Source organism: Saccopteryx leptura, chromosome 1, assembly GCF_036850995.1.
Source record: "Saccopteryx leptura isolate mSacLep1 chromosome 1, mSacLep1_pri_phased_curated, whole genome shotgun sequence".
NCBI classification, from domain to species: Eukaryota; Metazoa; Chordata; class Mammalia; order Chiroptera; family Emballonuridae; genus Saccopteryx; species Saccopteryx leptura.
Window position 1 is genome coordinate 181,077,091 of NC_089503.1, and position 22,622 is coordinate 181,099,712.

The 22,622-nt window shown below is 37.9% G+C and overlaps 1 protein-coding gene and 1 non-coding gene across 4 annotated transcripts in view; both read left to right on the plus strand.

Annotated features, from left to right (window-relative positions):
* Positions 1 to 22,622, plus strand: part of PLD5 (phospholipase D family member 5) — a 264,686-nt gene that overhangs the window by 77,727 nt on the left and 164,337 nt on the right. The gene's annotated exons all lie outside the window — the stretch shown is intronic.
* On the plus strand, positions 11,667 to 11,825 carry LOC136390010 (U1 spliceosomal RNA). The gene has a single exon (XR_010748541.1). It is a non-coding gene; the product is annotated as a U1 spliceosomal RNA (small nuclear RNA).

Genomic DNA, 22,622 nt, shown 5'->3' on the forward strand with positions numbered 1-22,622 from the left:
TTAAAGATAGCCTGACAATTGTCACTGTCTGATCAGCCATTTTCAGGCTTTTCTAAACAGGGGCCGACACACCCCCATCCCTTTTTCTAACTGAACTGTACCTACTATTCTTGTTGTAGAATAAATATTGCAAGAGTGGTTGAGCTATTTCTAGCCAGAGAATAAACACGTCCTCTTGTAGAACAAAACTGTGAGACTGCAGTTCGTTTTTCAGCCAAGGCAGCTGATGATGAGATAGGAAGTGATTTTGGCTTTGGTCTCTGTACTCATCAGATCTCATTTATTTTTAATGTTCACTGGATCAGCCTAAAATAGGTGTTTCTTAGAAAAGGTTTTGGTAGCACCTCCTCTTCCCTAGAATTCTTCCACTATTGGAATTCAGGATGTCTGCTTAAAATGGAGACAATAAAAAGAAAAGTATTTAAAAGTTTCTGAAAAACTTTTTAAGGACAAAACGCCTACCATTTTAACTCTAGAGAAGTTCATTTGAAGAGGGATTCAGCTCAGTTTTATTCTGAGTACAATTATTTTCCTCCCTGCCCCCCTATCTTTATAGCTCAGATTTTCGCTCTTTAGGCTAGAGAGAAACTGTCAAGAACATTGAGGAATGTCTGTCCATCAGATTTGCTCATTAAAATGGGAGGGAAGAATGGGAAAACAACAACAATTGCTTTTAAAACGTGCATCTGCTTCTGGTGTGGAGGGGCCGTTGGAGTTGGCTTCCTAAGACTCTCTGCTGTCTAGGGTTCGAGTAGGCAAATTGCTCACCGAAGAAGTACCAGAAGAATCTGTTGAATCAACCACTTTGTTCACAAATGGGAGTTTTTGTTTTCAGACAGTGTAACAAGTGTTGTGGGGTTTTTAAAAATTTTTATTTATTGATTTCAGCGAGAGAGGAAATGAGAGGGAGAGAAAGGAACATCTAACTGTTCCTGTATGCACCCTGACTGGGGATCGAATCAGCAACTTTTGCACTTCTGGACAATACTCTAACCGATCAAGCTATCCAGCCAGGGCAACAAGTGTTTTTTAAAAAATGAATGGGTTCACTTTGTTTAGCTAATGGTATTTGTTTTCAGGGCTGACAAAGCAGTAGCTTATTATGAAGCCATTTAGGGATCAACTCAGAAAGTAGATTATTGACATTATTGATTCATTTGAAATTATTGAAGGTATAAATTACCTTATATAAATACATGCAGAATTATCTCTAGCTCAGGAATCTTTTCATGGTATCAATTTTATTGACGTTATAATATAGCCATTAGTGCAAGTAAAATAGCATTTTTCAACTAGTCAGTGACCAGAAACCAAGAAGTTGCTCTTAGCAGTAGGTGGGATAGTTCTTTCTGATAAGGTAATTATATTTATTTTTCCCTCCTTTCTGGTTCATGTTATTGACTTCTTGCAATTTCAACAATACTGATCATAGACTCATAAAACTAAGAGATCCATCCTAACCTTCCTTCAGCCTTCTTTTGGAAGGATCATAATTATATATTCTGTGTCAAAAACTCATATCTGAATCTTTTTCTTAAGATACTTATAGGATCTCATACTTCCTCCATTGGTGGTAGTCTTTTTTTTCTTTTCTTTTTAAAAACACTTTATCTAGAACATTTCAAACATATAACAAAGTAGATAGAGGTGTATAATGAAACCTTCACATATCCATAATGAAGGTTTAAAATTTGGCAACACATGGCCAATCTAATTTCCTTTATACCCTACCTTAAAATCTTCTATTTTCTTTCTCCTACACTGAGAATTGGTTCTCAGCAACCCTGAAAATGATACAATAGAAATATTACATAATTTCTTGCTTGTTCTGTCTCACAAATATACCTGGACACCTGAAAAAGCCTCAGAAAACAACACACAACACTACAAGATTGAAAGATTATGAGTTGCAATTCTATTTGTCTTTAGAATATAGCCCTCTGGAAGTACACAGACAAAAATAGTGTTTTACCATCATTTGTAATAGTCAGACAGGTGTATACACCTTTAGGTTAATTTATTTTGGTTTAATTGTTTAGGCTTCACCTTTTAAATTTTAATTTTGATTTATAGTTAGGTAAAATATTGACATAGATTTAGAGTCAAATCCACAAAACAAGGTACTTTCAAAGAAGTCTAGCTTCAATCTTGCCGACTCTATCCTGAAACTTGTCCCCTCTTTAGGTAACTTTTTAAAAAACTTTATGGTTTATTTTTCTATTATTTATATTTTAATTTTTTATAGCTGCATGCTGTTTGATGGGATGGGACATCAAAGAACACATGGTTGACCATTTTGATTAAGGGATGTAGGTACATCCATTGGGGAACTGTCCCATAATTGGATGGACTGGCCCTTTGCTGATGTACTTTTCCAGTCTTCTGCTGTTTCAGGGTCCAATTACCATGGCACAATCATCTTTTCATAGCTTCTTACCAGCGAATCTTTGGCATTGATTTTCCTAGAAGAGGGATACTGGGTGAAAGGCTAAATGAACGTGTAAATTTTGTTAAATGCTGCCAAGTTCTCCCCCATGGGATGGTGCCATTTTGCAGTCCCACTTGCAGTCTTTAGGAATGACTGTTCCCTCAGCCAGAGAATATTGCTAGCCTTTGAGATTTTGTCAATCTATTAGCTGGGGGAAAAAAGCACTGTATTTCAGCATAGTTCTAGTTTGAATTTCTCATCATTTGAGTGAAATTGAATGGGTTTTTTTCCCCAAGGAGTTAGAGATACTTGCATTTTCTTGCTTATGAACTATTTTTTCTCCAGCCTTTTTTTTTAATAGAGTGATTGGTCTTTTCACTTTTATGTTTTATTAATTTTATTATATGCTTCCTCTGTGATATAAGTAGCAGATATTTCTCCCAATAGGTCAACTTGTTTGTTTACTTGCTTATGATACCTTTTGTCAACAACAGTTGGTTATTTTTATGTAATTAGATTCACCTATTATTTTTCTATTCCTTCTGTATTTTTAGTTGCTGTTAGAAAAGTTGTGTCCATTTTTTCATTATAAAGGGATTTACACATGTTGCTTCTAGTTCTTGTACAGTTGAATTTATTTACATCAAAATCTTAGATCTGTTGTAGATTTTATCCTGATGAATCCAGTAGGAAAAAAAAAACAATTAAATTTTTTTTGTCTAGCTCTCCTATTTTCTCAGTACAACTTATTATAAAGTCCTTTCTTGCCCCAAACTGATTTGAGATGCAGACTTTACTGTTTCCAAAATTTGCATCTGTAATTTAGTTGTCTTTTCTAATGCTTATTAATTGAAAATTTTGTTCACATACCTGGCTTAGATTTTTATGGTTCCACATGAGCCAGTTCTGGGAGGAAAATGTGGCTACAATCCTTAATCTGGATTTTTTCTATAGGAGTCAAATGACAGCAAAATTGCCCTTTAAATGTAATCATCTCAAAATTCAACCTTTCCTTATAAAATCTCTTTTTTTCTTATCCCACAACTGTCAAACAATTAAAATATTAATCCTTTTTCCATTTCTCATGTCATATTTTCTTGTTCATCTTAACATCTTTTTTTCCTCAATTTCTCATATTTAAACAGCACATACTTGCAATGTTTGCCTCCTAATTCTTTCTCCCAGCCTTCCCATTCTTACTTCCGGTGCTGTAGTTTCCACCTTAAGCACCTCTCCTTTAGGCAATGTAATAGTTTTGCACATGGCACTCCTACTTGCCATCTTGTCCCTCTCAGATGCATTTTTTTTTCACAGCTGTCAAAGGAATCATTTCAAACAACAAGCTAATCTCTTCCATGTTTCATCTGCATGGCAGAGTCCTGTTTCCTTAGCAAGACCTACCAGTCCTCCTTGCTCCCTCTCTTCCTCTTTCCTTGCCCTTTGTCCCACGTGGATGAGGCTTCAGCAGTCCCACACCACTGTAGGTTATCAGCTATACTCCAGACTCTTCAAACCTCCCTCCTGCGCTAAGGCTAGTCCTTGCCTGTAACACTCGCCTCTTCCTACATCTCCATCCTAAGGCGTCCCTTCTTCCACACAGCTTTTTCTTCCTCGACATCCCCTGTCCCAACCCCAGCCTTGTTCCCATGATCTCTCATTGCTTTGAAATTATATCAATGTGTTAATCCTTCATGTTATTGTAAGTCTGTGAGTGGTAACCATTGCTTCATGAAGGGTAACATTGGTCTTCAATGTGCAGTAGCAAAATGTTATTGCTTTTGATATACTTCTTTATAACAATGTTTAGCATATTGTATAGTGTACAGAGTGGTTTATGTGCTTGTTCCCCTACACTTTATGAGCATCTTAAGAAATGGGGTCTTATCTTCTTTGTCCATTTAACCCTAAGCTTAGGATAGAGTCAGTTACTGGGAACAGTTACAAAAGACACGAGTATTTTGGGGTGAAAAACAATAGGGAGGTCATGATAGCAAAAGGCCTGCAAAACATGATTTTGGAGACATGACTGAAATAACTGAGAGTGTCAACCTCAGAAAAAAGAGCATTTCCAAGACAGGAGAGAAAGGGGTGGTCACAGAGAGAGGGTGTGACATTCTAGAGAGCAGAACTGGGGTCAGTGCAGGAAAGTGATGGAGAGGCACATCTCTGCTTCATGCACAGTAGGTGGAGGGTTTTTGTGGGGGATGCATGAGGCTGCTGTGACTCGGGATCTCAGGAAAGACTGGGCAAAATTCCCAATGAGAAATCACTACTCACCCACCAGAATGGCTAAAATAACAAATAGTGACAAAATGATATACGAAGATGCAGGGAAACTGGATCACTCCTACCTTGCTGGTGGAAATGCAAAATGGTACAGTCCCTTGGAGTAAACAGTTTACAGTTTTTTGGTTTTTTTTTTCATTTTTCTGAAGCTGGAAACAGGGAGAGACAGTCAGACAGACTCCCGCATGCGCCCGACCAGGATCCACCCGGCACGCCCACCAGGGGCGACGCTCTGCCCACCAGGGGGCGATGCTCTGCCCATCCTGGGCGTCGCCATTGCGACCAGAGCCACTCTAGCGCCTGAGGCAGAGGCCACAGAGCCATCCCCAGCGCCCGGGTCATCTTTGCTCCAATGGAGCCTTGGCTGCGGGAGGGGAAGAGAGAGACAGAGAGGAAAGCGCGGCGGAGGGGTGGAGAAGCAAATGGGCGCTTCTCCTGTGTGCCCTGGCCGGGAATCGAACCCGGGTCCTCCGCACACTAGGCCGACGCTCTACCGCTGAGCCAACCAACCGGCCAGGGCCAGTTTACAGTTTCTTACAAAACTAAACACATAATTACCATAGGACCGGCAATTGCACACTTGGGCACTTGTCCCAAAAAAAATGAAGATGGATGTTCACACAGAAACCTGTAAACAAAGATTCATAGTAGCTTTGTTTGTATGAGCTTGAAATTGAAATCAACCCCAAACAGGAGAATAGTTAAACAAATTATGGTCCATCTGTACTGTTTTTATTAGCCAAGCATTTTCAGAGACACAAAACCAATATGAGAGATTTATTATCAGAAAGGAGCTTATGCAGCATGGAGGCTGAGAAGTCCTAAGACCTATGATTGGCGAGTTGCAGGCCCAGGATTGCCAAAGGTGTAGTTCCAGTCCAGAAGTCACAGGCTCCAGACGCCAGAAGATCTGATGCTTTGGTTGCTTTTTTTCAAGTCCAAAGACAAGAAAAGACCAATGTTCCGTTCAAGTAGTCAGACAGGAGAAGCTACCTCTTACTTGGCCTGTTATTCAGTGTCCGCCCCAGAGACATACAGTGTCGGACTCAGCACTGGAGAGGTCATTAACAATCCGTGGGTGCAGCCTCTTACTGAATGTCTACAGCTTGCCAGGAGTCTGAATCAGGTTTTACAACTTATTGATCAATGCTTAGTGGCATTCATTTGACTCCCCTTAGTTCTTGAGTGAATAAAAGTTGTTTTAAAATAACATTTAAAACACTCTAAACCAGTGTTTCCCAACCTTTTTTGTGCCATGCCCCACCTTAACCTTTCTAAAATTTTTATGTCCCCCCCTATGTAACATACATAATTTTTAACATTAAAAAATTGATTTTTTCACTTAATAAACATAAATGATAGGTTCTAGGAAGAAATCACTATGAAATTGTTAACAAAACACAGTAAGTAAAATTTCAAAACATATAATGAAAAACAGAAATTTAAATTCCAAATAATTTTAATACAGATTTTTCTATATTAATTTATTATTTTAATTTAGTGTGATCCTTGCGCTTGATGCTTGCTGCACAGAGATTTTATATTAGGTTCCAATTTGGTTAGCTTTAGTCTCAAGTCTCCACGTTGTGTTATATCCAGCCGATTTCTTTTTTTTACCAGTAAATCATTTACAGCACTAAATCCACATTCAGCTAAAAATGAAGATGGAAACGGTAGCAATAGTTTTCTTGCACATTTGGTTGAATTTGGGTATTTGATTTCTGTTTCCTCACAAAGCCATGCCATCGCTCCTTTGATATTAAATAAGGCTTTAACTGACTCATCATTTTGCAATTCTGTGAGTTCTTCTTGATACTGCATATTTGATAGATCAGACAAATCCACTAACATTGGCTGCATCATCCATGTTGGGAAATCAATTTGTTTTAAATCAGAAAATCTTTCTTTTAAATCAGCCGATAGAATATTCAAATGATTGACAATAACAAGTAAAGCGGTATCAGTTACTTCACATTTTTGGAGCCAATGAAACTGTTTAAAGTTTTTGTTGTTAATATGTTTCTGACATAACTCAATATTGGTAATGAAACCAAATATCTTTGCTTTTGCATCGACAAGAGTTTTATTTGTTCCTTGAAGTTGTTTATTTAATATATTTAGTTTTTCAAAGATATCGGCTAAATAACTCACAAATGCTTTACCATCTATTGTTAACAGATACTTCATTTCAGGTTTGTCACTTAAAAAATCACTAAAAGTATCAAACAGTTCCATAAATCTTTTCAAACAGTTTCCTTTAGATAGCCATCTTACTTCAGTATGAAGTAAAAGTCTCACATGGTCTTCATTTTGTTCTTCACAAAATAGCTTGAAAAGACGCTCACATTTGGCACTAGCTTTAGTAGCATTAGCACACTTTATTACTGTATGTAATACTTCATTCAGAACAGGCAAGATGTTTTTAGCTACCAAGTTTTCCCTATGAATAACACAATGCACAAGAATCATTTCTGGATTCGCATCTTTCATCAATTTTAAGCAGCCATTTTTCTTGCCCATCATATTGGGAGCACCATCTGCAGCACAAGATGTTCTATTTTTTATTGGTATATCATTGACATCTAAGTAGTTTTTTAGCTTATTATATATATCTTTGGAGGTAGTGGTGCTTTCTAATCTTTTACAGAACAACATTTCTTCAGCAAAATGTCCTTTATCAATATATCTTACATAAGTTATCAATACTGCCTCACTGTCTCTCAAAGTTGATTTATCCATTTGCAAGGAGAATTTTCTTGTTTTCAGCTTTTCAATAAGTTGTTTTTCAATATCCTCACTCATTTTGTCTATTCTTCTGCTAACAGTATTGTCACTGAGTGGCATAGCTTTTACATCTTTGTCATCTTTTTCAAGAACCGTTTTAAGAAATGCTGATGTTGATGGTTTTATTAAATTCTCTCCTATAGTGTGATTTTCTCCAGTTTTAGCGATGAATAAAGAAATTTGATAACTAGCCTCAAGAACACGATTATTAGTTGAAGTATGAGCAGTAAATAGAGACTTTAATGTTGTTCTTTTTTCAAAATTTTTCTTTAAAGTTTTAAAGTAACTCAAATCTGAATTAATATGAGCACTATGTTTCGCCTTCAAATGCACCTCAAAACGACCTCGTTTCATTGATTCGTTGGTCAAGCATTGCTGACATAAAAGACAAAAAGGAATCTGCTCATCGTGAACAGCAGGTATGAACCCAAATTTTAAATATTCCTCCGAATATTGACGAGTTTTTTTCTTGCTTGCACCACTCATTTTACTATGGGCTATAAGAAATAAAAATAAGATCAATTGAAAACTAATATTAAAATATGTGTTAAAATATATTCAATGTGACATAGAGTAAATGTATACTAAAAATTCATATTTATTTAAATGTATATAACACATTTACTACACAACCACCGCAAATCAAAAGGTATCTATATTTTTTCCACTTGACAACATTTTCTGGAAAGTTATGCTTCTAAAATTAAAATTGTCGTGCACGCACTATTATAGCCCCAATAATATTTATAAAATATTAGTGCTTTCTAGCCCCAATGCAAGAAGTACTTAATAAAGAGTTTAATATTGATAAAAATAAAATCAAATACCAATTTTATCTATACAATATATATATTTATTAAATCAACGAGCTTTTACAACAGTTTTGACTGACACTTATTTCAAATTAACACGAACTGAATGATGTGAAACACTACAGAAGTTTGCGATGGGCCAATTAGGTGAGAATAACTGCATTGTTTAATGAGTTTTTAAAACGTCCGGGGTTCCCTGCGGCAGACGGCACACTCCGCAGTGAACCCAGGACGAAGTTTACTTGACGCCAATCATCCACTTGATATTTTGGTCTCGTCAAACGAAATTATACTTAATAATTATTTACCGCAATTATTTAAGAATTGCATTTTTTGTTAAATTTGGCACCGATATCTAGCATTGCATTTAAATGGCCCAGGGCAAAAGAGTTAAAGTCGTGTCGAGTCCATTTTCAAATTGCCCCCCTTAACTATCGAATTGCCCCCCTGTGGGGCGTGGGCCCCACGTTGGGAAACACCGCTCTAAACAGTAGTTTTCTTAACTTCCTTTCTTCTAGCACATCAGTTGTTTTTTTCTTTGAAATATAGAGTGAGGCACAAAGCTATATCTCTAGAAATTTGGAAGTGATGATGTAATATTGCCAATAATATATATCGCAAAGTATATGAGTTTTTTACTGGGATCTCTCCAAGCAGATCTGTTCATATAGTTGCAGAGTCCTTTGGGTCCTGAGTTTGTGATGGTTTTTACACAGCAATAATTTCCTGATAACCCTCAGCCCCCCTTCCTCCAGTTTCCTGGGTTAGGTAGGTGCTGGAAGTGCTGTATATTTCAGCCTTGACAGCCTACCAGATGCTTACAGCCACTGCAACAAGAAGTGTTTCCCCACTATGTGATAAATGAGAATGTGAGAAAGACATCTCTCCCTGGTTAATTACTGCCAGCATTTGCCGTCATCAGCAATGAACTGAACCTCAAGAATCGTCTAGTTCAGTTTCCTGCTCTCCAATGTTAAACATGTATAAGGACTCGTATACACTAGGGCCAGTCTTACACTAGCAGTAAGGAAACTGAGTCTAGAACTGGCTGAAACTACCCTCCATGTAAGCCCGGGCTTTTCAAAGAATAGAAACAGTGCTGTTTTCCTGACTAGTCTCTGTAATAATTAATCCTTTGCTGTCAAAGAACTCTTCTCTATGTCAGAACTTAGTCCATTCAGCACTCTACCTTCCCTGGCCCCTGGTTGAGGACAATTCTACCATAATCATCTTTCACCAAGGTTCAGGAATCCTCTTCTAGTAAGAACAGTGGGATTTTAGCTTGCACATCATTTATGGTTTTAAATAAATTTACAAGATTATCCAGGTTTCGGGTGCACAATTCTACAACACATCAGCTGCACATTTTATTGTGTGTCCACCACCCCAAGTCAAGTCTCCTTCCATCACCATTTATCCCGCCTGTACCCTCCTCCACTTCCCCTTCCCCTGTCAATCACCACGCTGTTGTCCGTGTCCATGAGTTTTTCTTCCTTTTTAGCTTAGTCCTTCCACCCTTCCACCTCCTCACCCAGCATGTCCCCCCAACAGCTGTCAGCCTACTTGCTATCTATGAGTGTTACCCCAATAAATTCAATAAAAAGGAAAAAAGACCCTAAAACAAACAGGGAGATTAGATTAGGGTATGGTTTTAAGCTATCTTTTTCTTTTCAGTGAGCCTGAGTTATAAAGGCATTAATAATCCTTGGTGGAAAAACAATAAATTTACAAGACAAATTAATCATGGAAAGTGTTAATTTTTAAATGGTAATCGTTTAAAAAATTGTAACGACCCATTATACTCTGAAACAGTTGTCATCCATGAAAAGAATAAAGACTAGCTGTGTGTATTGAGGCAGAAGAGTCTCAAAGACTGAGCAATTTAAAAAGCAAGTAGCAAACCTGTGTATGGTTTGATTCCATTTTGTCTTACCAATAAAACCAAACCACGCTTGATTCTATATTCACATAGAAACAGAAATGTATAAAATGCATGGAAAGGGCTGCAGAAATGTAGCAAACTGCCACTATGATTATCCCTGGGGAGGGGAGGAGTGACGGGTAGGGGGGCTTTTGCTGTAGACTATATTTCAGTTTAAAAATAGAAATGTGGACTATCTTATGTGAGAAACTTGAAAGTATCATTGTGTGGCCAGAAAAATAGGCAAAAGAAAAAGAAAGCCATTAACAACAAACCCCAACAACAGATCTCAGTGTACATACCTTCTGGTAAATGCTTGTTCTAGTTTAGAGGTCCTCAAGTTCATCTAGCTCAAACTCGCACTGAGTAAGAGGAAGGGGAAAGGGAACAAGCCTATCTCAAAGTAAGTTACTGAGATCTCACTGCCACCCTTGCACTTCTAGGTGTAGGATGTCTCTCAGACAATGTCCACAGGGGAGGAGCCTGTCCCCTTGGGTTCAGAGCTGTCCCTGGGGCATAAGCTCCCCTCACTTCCAGCTTATGGTTGTCTTTTATGGTAGATTCTCAAGACAGAAAGCTAAAGACAAGGCAGAAAGCTCGGAGTCAATGCTGTCAGTGGGAAAGGAGTCAGAACACACACACCTGGCCTCGATAGCCAAAGCCAAGGTCAGAGACAGAGAGCAGGTAAGCCAGGGCTCTGGAGGCTGCAGTGAACCACCTTCTGCCCACCCTGGCCAATGGCTGGCTGACCTGGGAACTGTCAGGTAGGGCGGCACTGTGCCAAAAGAACTGCCTTATCTTCCCTAAAGGGGAAATTGAACATCTTTCAGAAAGAGAACCCTAACTCTATGTGTCTTCTGTTTCTTAGTCTGGAGCTAGGAGGATTGGGCAGGTAAGATGAAGGGAGGTTGCTAAAAGACCCTGCTATGAAAATAGTGGGAAAATGGATCCTTTAATGTTCTCTCCTGTAACTTGTGCTCATCTCAATGTAATTTATTACTGTGGTAATTTGCTTGCAACTCCTGGCATAGTTTATGGATCTTAAAGGACTCTCCTTCCACTTGCTAGTAGTCATAATAGAATTTTATTAGTTTGTACATCAGGAATTACATTCACTCCACGATTTCCAACCTTCCCATATTCACTGATTACTATATGCAACGCTATTTGTCACTTTTGAAGGAAATTTCTTGTACATGTTCATGTATTAGAAGGAAAAAAATGAACTTGGACATTAAGGAAAAAAATATACTAATTTATGGGGAAATTTTTCTCATGGTGGGAATAGTATATAAAAATATAAATTTAAACAGGTAGATTAAATCCATATTTTATAGAACACTACCAATAAAATAGTCTTTTCTTTATCACCAGCTAAATAATAAATTAATACTATAAGTCTTCCAATAAATTAGTGTATTTAAAATAGGTGACCATATTTACCTGACAGGGGAGATACCATGATCATGAAGGTGGTTTTCCCAGGGCGAGGCTTATCCATTGCACTCTGGATGTGGTGACCCCTGCGATTTCCCCAAATGTGGGAAACTCGACTGCATAATTTGTGGTAGTGGGGGACTGTGTTCGCACTCAATAAAAAATAAATAAATAAATAAAAATTAAAAATAAAATAAAATAGGTGACCATATAATTTGTCTAATTATTCACATTTTATATTATTTTTGTTATATAGAGCTACCTTGACATCTATAATCGTTTTTCTTATAACTGTATTTTTCCATCTTTTTACAGTGTACAAGACCTCTTAAATTAAAAAAAAAAGTAGTTCTTTGAAAAACTTGATTACAGGGAAGGTCAATGTGGTGAAAATTTGTGGAAAAATATGTCTTATTTGTATTTTTCTGTTTTTGCGATGGGAACTATAAAAGTATGAATAATTGTATTTGTTCCATTTATTCTCAAGTTTATGTAAATTTTTTCCTACAGTTATCCTGTCACAAACATAATTGACTGACCTTGACCTTGCTCCTGAAACGTATTCCATACTGTTCTCTCAGCATGAATGGACTTGAAATCTCTTAGTCACTTTTCCAACAACATGATAGCAGGAAGATCTCTAAGCCTTAGAGAAGACTAGAAATATAAAGGCTAAAGCCTGAGTCAGAGAATATTTGCCCTGGACGCTTGGTTCAGTGGTCGAGTGTCAGCTGGGCATGTGGATGTCCCGGGTTTGATTCCCAGTCAGGGCACACAGGAGAAGCGTCCATCTGCTTCTCCACCCCCTCACTCTCACTTCTCTCTCTCTTTCTTTCTCTTCATCCCCTTCCTGCAGCCATGGCTTGATTGGAGTGAGTTGGCCTCCACCTCAGATACTAAGAAGAACTCAGTTGCTGAGCAACAGAGCAATGCCCCAGATGAACAGAGCATCGCCCCCTAGTGGGCTTGCTGGGTGGATCCCTGTCAGGGCACATGTGGGAGTCTGTCTCCCTGCCTCCCCACTTCTTACTTAAGAAAAAAAAATTTATGTGGAAAACAAGTATATCTCTTTTTTAAATAATTTTTAAAATTTTTATATTTCAATTACATTTTACATTCAATATCCTTTTATATTAGTTTTAGGTGTACAGCATAGTGGTTAGACAATCACAGACTTTACAAAATGTTCCTCCTAATATTTCCAGTACCCACCTGGTACCCTACATAGTTATAACAATATTATTGACTATCCCCACAACTATTTTGTAACTGCCAATTTGTACTTCTCAATCCCTTCACCTTTTTCAATTAATCAACAAACAATAAGTAATGGTGAAGATATGGAGAAAAGGGAACCCTCCTGCACTGTTGGTGGGAATGCATATTGGTGCAGTCACTAGGGAAAACAGTATGGAGGGTCCTCAAAAAAATTAAAGATGGAACTGCCTATGACCCAATAATTCCAATTCTGCATTTACAGCTGGAGAAACTGAAAATGCTAATTTTAAAAAAAAATTACCCCTATGTTCAATGTAGCATTTTCTATAATAGCCAAGCTATGAGAGCAACCCAAGTGCCCATCAATAGATGAGTGGACAAATACGTTCTTTTTCATGACTCTAATCTCACCCATTAATTAATTCATTCATTTAACAAATGTTTACTAAACACTACTGAATTGCATTAGCCATTGGGCATACAGTAGTGAACAAGACAGACAGCATCCCTGCCCTCATTGAAGCTATGAGCAGGAGGATGGAATGGGCGAGACAGTTTGACCTCTCAACCCAATAACAGCTATGAAGGAAGTAAAGCAGGTCAGGGACACAGGATGCAGGGACTTCCCTTTTTGGTTAGGAGTGTCAAGTGTGGCTTCTCTGAAGAGGTGACATTGGAACCTGAGATCAGGATGAGGCTATGCCAGGCTCTGAAAGGAGAACAAACAGGGAGTGTGGATGATTGGAGGAAGTGACATAATGTTAGACCCATGTGGCTGGAAAGTCCTTAGATCAGGAAATGTGATAGGAATGGGATTGAAGAGCTCACAGAGGCCAGATCATGGTGACCTTCACAGGCCATAGAACAGAATCTGGATTTTATCCTAAGTGAAATGGGGAGTCTGTGAAGGAGGAAAAAGTCAATATGATCTTATTTCTGGTTTTAGAAAACCACTCTGGCTTCAGCATGGACAATAGACTGTAGGGGTAATACTGTATGCTAACAGCTGTGTGTGTGGGGGACACAGACCAAGTTTCGGAATACATTTTGGAGGTGTGGTGGACGAGGTCAATGATGGCAATCAAATTGCATATGAGAGACAGAGAAGAATCGAGGATGAGTCCCTAGTTTGGGGCTCAGGTACGATGAATGTTGACATCATTAACTAAGATGGAGACAATGAGGAGAGGAACAGGCTTTGTGGGCAGGAGAGATATTAAGAATTATGCTTTGTTCATGTATATGAGTTGCTTACTAGACATCAGAGCAGTGATGCTGCATGGGCAGTTAAAGATAACAGTCTGGATCTCAGGGCAGAGCTAGAAATAAAAATGTGGGCATCACCAACATGTAGGTGATAGTTAAAGCTACAGGATTGGTTCTGTTTACTTTCCTCTTTCGGCTTCCGCTAACTCCAGGATTTCCTTCTGCTCGATGTGTGTGGGCTCCCAGTGCACTCATGCTTTGGCTGGGTCTCCTTTTCTTCCCAGCACTACACACAGAAGAGTCTTATGCCCATGGAAATATGTTTGGCAGGAGATCTCAGAAGGCTGGAAAAGAAGCCTGGTTCTGGAGCAAGATCCTGAGACTTGGAACCACGGAAGGTTGGCTTCAGGTCCGTGATGAACCACTTTTGCCTTGAGCTTCAAATTCCTCATCTGAAACCTAGGGGTAATAATCGTTTTCAACTCATGATGCCGTGAGACTTTTATGTATAACCACATAGGCATAAATAAACTGGGTTTATAGTAGGTACCTGATAAATGTAGTGAAAACTGAATTTTAATCTTATCTAAAGTGTAGGGCCTGAAGCTCTGGAACTACATGTTTACTCTTCCTGCAACTAAGGTCTTTGAACAAGCTTGCGGTTGGCTCAGTGGTAGAGCGTCGGCCTGGCGTGCAGGAGTCCCGGGTTCGATTCCCGGCCAGGGCACACAGGAGAAACACCCATCTGCTTCTCCACCCCTCCCCCCTCCTTCCTCTCTGTCTCTCTCTTCCCCTCCCACAGCCAAGGCTCCATTGGAGCAAAGTTAGCCTGGGCACTGAGGATGGCTTTGTGGCCTCTGCCTCAGGCACTGGAATGGCTCTGGTTGTAACAGAGCAGTGCCCCAGATGGGCAGAGCATCGCCCCCTGGTGGGTGTGCTGGGTGGATCCTGGTCAGGAGCATGCGGGAGTCTGTCTGACTGCCTCCCTGTTTCCAACTTCAGAAAAATACAAAAAAATTGTTTAAAAAAAAAAACAAGCTTGCAAGTCCCACACATTTTTTTTTTTTTTTTGTCCTCTAGTGAGCCTCAATATCTGGGCATTTAGTTACATTGGACAAGCCATGATCGTCAGCTAGTTTTTGTGGAGTTTTTTTTTTATAATACATTTTAGCTTCCATTGCTGACCCCATCCTCAGGGCCAGAAGCAACAGTTAAAACCAACTACGAAGATTTTTTTTTCTGTTTTATGATTATTCAGACATGTTTTTGAGACAGGACATGACTTTATTCTCAAGTAGTATGATTTTTCCTTCTACGAAAGAATGAATAGGCTGAGCTCATTTTACATACCCAGCATTTTCTTAATTGTGTCATTTTTTTATGTTTTTCTTCTTTTTGTTTTTTGTCCAAAATGCATTTAATTTGGAAGCATTCCCAAGCCATGTAAAAAGTAAGTGCCGACATCTCTTTCATACACAAATTGGATTTAATGTTTACATTGAATGCATGCAATTTAGTTATTTCTTTTCACATAAATTCTCTCTACTCATGCTGAGAAAACCTCCAGAACAGTGACACTTATTACAGCTTTTTGCAATCAATTTACAAATGTTTACTGAGTCCCTACTATGTGTAGAACACAGCATAAGCATGTGAGGAATTCAAATAAGACTCATGCTGAGTCCTGTTCTCCAGTTTGGGACTTAATTATTGGGGAAGAGTTAGCTCTGTGAGAAAGGAAATTGCTGAAATCTAATGCTGGGAGGAACCTTAGGATGCTGCCACACCACCTCGTGCTTACTGCACGTGCCCTCAAGAGTTCCCCTGGTGCTGTTGTCTCCCTCAACTGATCCTTGCTCGTTGGGGGGAGGGGCACTCACCACCTCCTTGGGTTTTCTGTTGGAATTTTGGACGACTTTAATCCTTAAACTTATGCCTTGATGGTGTATAAAGATCTTTTCTGTGCTTTCCATTTGATCTTTCTGTCACATGCTAAGCCTACAAAAATTCAAAGATCTCTAAAGGTTCTGACGGCTTAATAACTTGGATTTGTGCAATGTCAAAATTTGTATGAAAAGGGTTATTTTTGGGTTGTTATTTTTTACATATTTTCTCCTTACCACAATCATGAGAGCTAGGCATTATGCTCCCCATTACAGGCAAAGAAAATGGATCTTAGAGTCAAGTGACTAAGCGCAGGATTGCACAGTTAGCATAACAAAAATTTACAACTTGTGGTTGAAACTGCAGCATCTTTGTTCTTTCCACACATGCCCCTGCCCCTGATCACTGTTCGCTTTCTTTGCATTAAACTTTCCTTTTCGTAAGGTGGATGTTGTATATCTAGGACAATCAAATGTGCAGCAGGTCCTGGGAAAACCTGTGGAAACCTTTATGGGTCACTAGTGCTTCTTGGTTATTGGTTCACTTCACTCATGTGATTAAAAGAATGCAAATGTTCCTACAGTTAGTTTATTTATGTCTACCATCTCCTATAACCCACCTCCCTCTCTAAGCAATACTTTCCTTTCATTGCTTCCCTAACTTTAATATCTCCCATACCTTATTTTTCAAAATGTTTTTAAAATTCTGCATTTGTTTTTCTTTTTCCATTTGTATTACCTTACTGTGGTATTATAATACTGAAGTAATGATTACTTTATTATGGTAAACCCCCCATACAGTGCTGAACTGTAAAAAAAATATCTACTGCCAAGATCCTTTCTTTATGAGGTGATTCTTAAAACCAGGCACAAATACCATAGCCCTGACTTTTAACCTCCATAGAAACGACCTGATTCTTCGCTCATTATTCTAAGCACTGCTATATTTCCCTGCCATTTCTATGGGTCTTCTTACGATGAATTGAGATAATTTGTTGTTGAGAACAACATCATCTTCCTGCAGGCTCAGTCAGGAATAATTTTAGCAGGTCTGATGGAGGACTGATTTGGTGGCAATCTGCATGTTGAAATGCAGAAACTGTCTATTTCACTGTGACAGTACTAACATGGAATCAGATCTCTCACTCTGTGACTTTATCCCTCAGCTGTGAACACATCTTCTCTATTATTTTCAACCTTTCAGTAATTTGAATAAACAATTACATGAAGGTCCATTTTGACCTCGGCATCAAATAATTGCTGCCTTGCAGGTTTTTGCTCATGGAAATATATTTAAAATATATATTTTTTTATTTACCAACAGAGGGAAGTGGGTATAAAGATTGAATCTAAGAAGACAGTGAGTGTTCAAAAGTTCAAGCAGAGAACAAGGAAAGATACAGTTTTTTAGTATATCTCTCCTTATTTCTCTCTGCCTAACTCCAACTTAAGTACCACAACTGTATTTTTTTTTCAGTTGGGTAGGGTCTGTTCTTATTTGGGCAGGTTACTCTAAGCAGGAACTTTAATAATTTGTGTTATTATTCCAATAAACAACGTCAAACCTTTCAAACACTGTGGCAATGGTATTGAGCATAAATGCATCCTGCAGAACACCAAACTTGTACTGTAGATGAGATTATATTTCTCTGAACTCATAAAATAGAATGGTAGCTAACATTCAGGATTATCTGGTTCCCATAAATCCATGGAGCTATGAAAGGGATGCTTATGTACATTAGGTGCACTGTTTATCTTTTTTTTTTTTTTTTTTAGAGAGAGGGGAGAGAGAGAGAGAGAGAGAGAGAGAGAAAGGGGAGGAGCAGGAAGCATCAACTCCCATATGTGCCTTGACCAGGCAAGCCCAAGGTTTCGAACCGGCAACCTCAGTGTTCCAGGTCGGCGCTTTATCCCACTGTGCCACCACAGGTCAGGATGCACTGTTTATCTTAATCTCCCATGAAACATAACTCTGGTCACGGTAAAGAGAGAGCTGGAATGGATGCATATTATTCAAGCCAGTTTGGTTTGAATCTTATATCATTTTATGTTATTGAAAGGAAGAGCATAAAATACTCGAGTGGCATATTTATTTCTGTCTGCTGCTTAGGTACTGCTCAGAAAATCTTAAACAGATATATATATACCTGTAAGTCTGTTGAGGGATTTTAAAATTTTAGCACAGTTGAGATAGTCATCATTCTTTTGGGATTATATTAGACATTGTTTTAGATGCTACATGTTGCCATGGGTAATATCATAAATAACATCTAAACAGGGTTCTTTGAAAGAGATAAGCAGACATTGTACTGATGACCCAGTTTATGAAAACTGTTGGCATAATTAAAACCTGTTGAGAGTGTAAGGAATGATAAGATGTACGTTAAAATGCAGAGGCTCTTTTTATTAATTAGAAAATTAGCCATAGTGTAATGTGTATGCCAAGGGTCGAAAATTTAAAACTTGAGAGGAATTATATTTTCACATTTTAAAAGTGTTCATTTTTACAAGGATGAGACATTAGTTACTGCTGTAGATTGAAAAGTGGCTCACAGTTTGTCAGACTTTCCTCTGTTTCGACTCATGTTATTAACCCTCCAATATTGATTTGGAGGACTCACCCAACACCCCAGCTTTGCAGTGACTTCTAATTGTCATCTCTTTCACCCTGGCTCAGTCACCCCCTGCCATGATTACACCTTGGATTTATTATTAACAGGACAGCACCCCCTCTGGTGCCTCACGTTGCATCCATTGTACTCTAACTCATGCACAACATGATTGTTATTGTATTTACTACATAAGCCCTTCTGTCCATGAATGTGGGCATCTCTATTTAACTAGGTCTTTTAGTTTTTATATACAAGGGAATATTACTCAACCATAAAAAAGAATGAAATCTTACCATTTGCAACAATGTGGATGGACCAAGAGGGTATTATGCAAAGTGAAATAAGACAGAGAAAGACAAATACGATATGATTTCATTTCTGTGTGGAATCTATAAAACAAACAGACAAAACAGAAATAAACTCATGGACACAGAGAACAAACGTGATAATTGCCAGGTGGGAGGAGTTGTTGGGGTGCTGGGTGAAAAAGGGAAGGGATTAAGACATACAAATTGGCAGTTATAAAATAGTCATGGGGATGTAAAGTACAGCATAGGGAATACAGTCAATAATATTGTAATAACTATTTATTGTGCCATGTGGGTAACAGACATAATGGGGGGGAATCACTTCATAAATTATGTAAATGTCTAACCAGTATAGTGTACACTTGAAACTAACCTAAAAAATATTGAATGTCAACTGTAATTGAAGAAATAAAAATAAATATTTATATTTTATATTTAAAAAATAGTGAACATTTTAAAAATTAGTAAATTTTAAGTCATATTCACCACCTAAATGTAATAATTTTTAATGTTTGCTATCTCTACTGTGAATATAAATGTCCTTACTGAAAATTCATGTAAATGCATATTTTTCTCTGTTATTGCTTCTTAGAGTAAAGAATTGGTGTAACAGTCTTGTCCAGTGATGACACATTAGTTTAAGTGAATCCATTTGAAAATACATTATAGGTAACATGTTGACTTCACCCCTAATGCAGCCTTCTCTTCAAATTAAAGCATTATTCACAATAGCCAAGACTTGGAAATAACCTACATGTCCTTTCACAGATGATTGGATGAAGATATGTACAACCATACAATGGACTACTACTCAGCCATAAAAAAATGATGAAATAAAGAATATTGGATTTTCTAGTCTTAACAAGATTTTGCCTTCTTAATGATGCCCAAAATGCATTGAACTAAGAAGAAAGTAGTATGCAGATTTTGTGTTTATGAAAATTGACAGTTTCCATTTAAAGATAAAGCTAAACAAAAGCAGAGGCAGAAGCTTCAGGACCAGGAAAGCAAAGAAAAGGTAAACAGAAAATGAAGAGAGAACAAAATGCATAGAAAACAAAACTTGGTTGAAGCAGGTTTCTCCCCAAAAGGAGAAGATGATGGGAGTAAATGAAAAACAAGGAAAGGGAAAAAGAGTTCTGATATCAAAGATTGGGACACCTAGCAACCTCTTAAAGATAAGAGTCTACAAAGTTAAAAAAGCAATAGAATTAACGAAGGAAAAAATGGAAGGAGCTAATTCATCCTAGAAAACTGTCACTTTAGACCTAAGAAAAATGGTTTTACCCATAAATCTTCTGCTAAAATCATACCAGTCCTTGAAGAAATTTAACAGAAGAGATGTAAAATCCATTTGAATGTAATTAATAAATAAAAATGTTTATTTTGATGAAATACATACAATTAAAGATATTATTTTCTTGTGGCTGAATTATATCTATTTTTAATGTAAGGTCACTCATATGTAATAAATAACTAAATATTTTATTAACTATCTTGTATGTTTTCCATTGGGAAAGTTTCTCTGACAACTAGGTCTCCATATTGCCAAAAAGACATTCATTCATTCACTTTTCAACTTCTTCCAACCGTTCTTACCACAGTAGTGAAAGTGCTTTTATCCAAGTCTACCAGCAATTTCCATGGAACTTGTTATCTTTCTTGAGTTACAGAGCTTGTCAGCAACTTCTGACATAGTCACATGTTCCCTCTTTCTTGAAACACTCTTTCCTTGGTTTCCGGGACACCATGGTCTGATCACATTTCTATCTCCCAGCTCCCCCTTCTATCTTTTCCTCAATGACTCATCCTCTTCTACATAGCTCAGTGTTTCAGTGCCTTAGGGCTTGGCCTCAGGCTGTCTTATCATTTTTATCTTTATTCTTTTCTTTGGTGATGGCTTTTATTCCCAGTGACATTAAATGCCACCTTCGATGTTGATAATGATGTCAATCTGGGTATCTTCAGTCCTGACCCCACCTGTGAGCACCAGACTCATATGGTCAACTGGTTACATGACTTTAGCCCTTGGATGTTAAGAGAAATCTTCAGTTAAAATTCCAAAGTACAGCTCTTGATAGCTTTCATTTCACTCTAAACCTCTTCCCTTTCTTGTATTTTCTTATCTCTGTGAAGGTTTCCACTATCAGTTGCTCCAGTCAAACCCTAGGCATCATCCATCATTCCTCCTTTTCCCTCACACCTGCATCAACTAACTCATCAATCACTTCTCCAGCTCTACCACCAAAACATGATTTGGATTCTTTCACTTATTTTTATCTTCTGAAGTTATTTGTTTCTTGACTAAATGGGTGAATAGGTGACCTCCTGTTTTCCCTGAGACCACTCTTGCCCTTTTAAAGATCTGTTCTCTACCAGAAGCCACAGAAATCATTTTGAAGAGTTAAAGTCCCTTTTGTTTTCCCTTCCCTGTGACATTTGGAGGCAATGGCAGATGTGGAGCTAAGTGAGGAAGCCTCTGTGGAAGGCAGTGGTCTGACAGGTTGGGAGGTTGGGTACACACAGGAAAATTGAACAACTATGTAAATATATTGAAGATAATGAGAGTTGGGTTTCTTGCTGTCAGATGAAATATCATGTCAGCCTGTTCATTTCCTACCCAGTGTTTCTCAAAATTGGCCATTACTTTGCTTATTTATTGACTCATTTTTTATTTGGCTCTCCTATTTGGATGGAAGCTCTAAGAGGAGAGACCATATCTGTGTTGCTTGTTGCTGAATCTCCAGGGCCTGGAATAGTGTTCAGCTAGGCTCTAAATAAATATTTGTCTTTTGAATTAATTTTGTTCAACCCTGTGTTTTAACCATTAGGCAGTCAGGCTATTGCAAAACCTTCATGCCAACATGCTTCTATGTCAAATATTCCATTATGTGTGGCGTAATTTATTTTTGGCTTGGGGAACTGAAGTATATCCAAATATATTTCATTTATTATTTCATTTTTGCCAAGACAAGATCTTATCTAAGGACCTCAGTGTGTATTATAAAATGATAGATAATGTCATTAAAGTTCCTGATTTCCACTGCTAAAACCCTTCATTGGACCTTGGCTTTGAAGAAAGATTCCCTCCTATTAGTGACCCTTTCTGTACCTTCTAAAAGCCAGAGACACACTCCCCAGACTCCACAGTCCAAAATTAGACCAACAGTTTTAATAGCAGTATTAAGAAGACCCTTTTATTTACTTTTCAATTTAATATTATTATGTAAAATCCTATCTCTTATTAATGAATGCATGACTCAATGTTACAAACAGCATATGAGATAATATAAAATGTTCTGTTATTAAACCAGATAATTATAGCTCATACCTCTGGCCTTGAACATTTCATCATAAATATGGCATAGAGCAGGGGTCGAGAACCTATGGCTTGCGAGCCAGATGTGGCTCTTTTGATGGCTGCATCTGGCTCGCAGACAAATCTTTAATAAAAAAAATAATGTTAAAAATATAAAACATTCAAAACATTCTTATGTATTATAATCCATTCATTTCCTACCACTCATGTTCATGGTTGCAGGTGGCTGGAGCCAATCACAGCTGTCCTCCTGGACAACACCAAATTTTTACTGGATAATGCACAATGTACACGGGTCATTGTATGGTTCTCATGGAATTACATTTTAAAATATGTGGCGTTCATGGCTCTCTCGGCCAAAAAGTTTCCCGACCCCTGGCATAGAGAAGTACATCATTCTAGCTAATT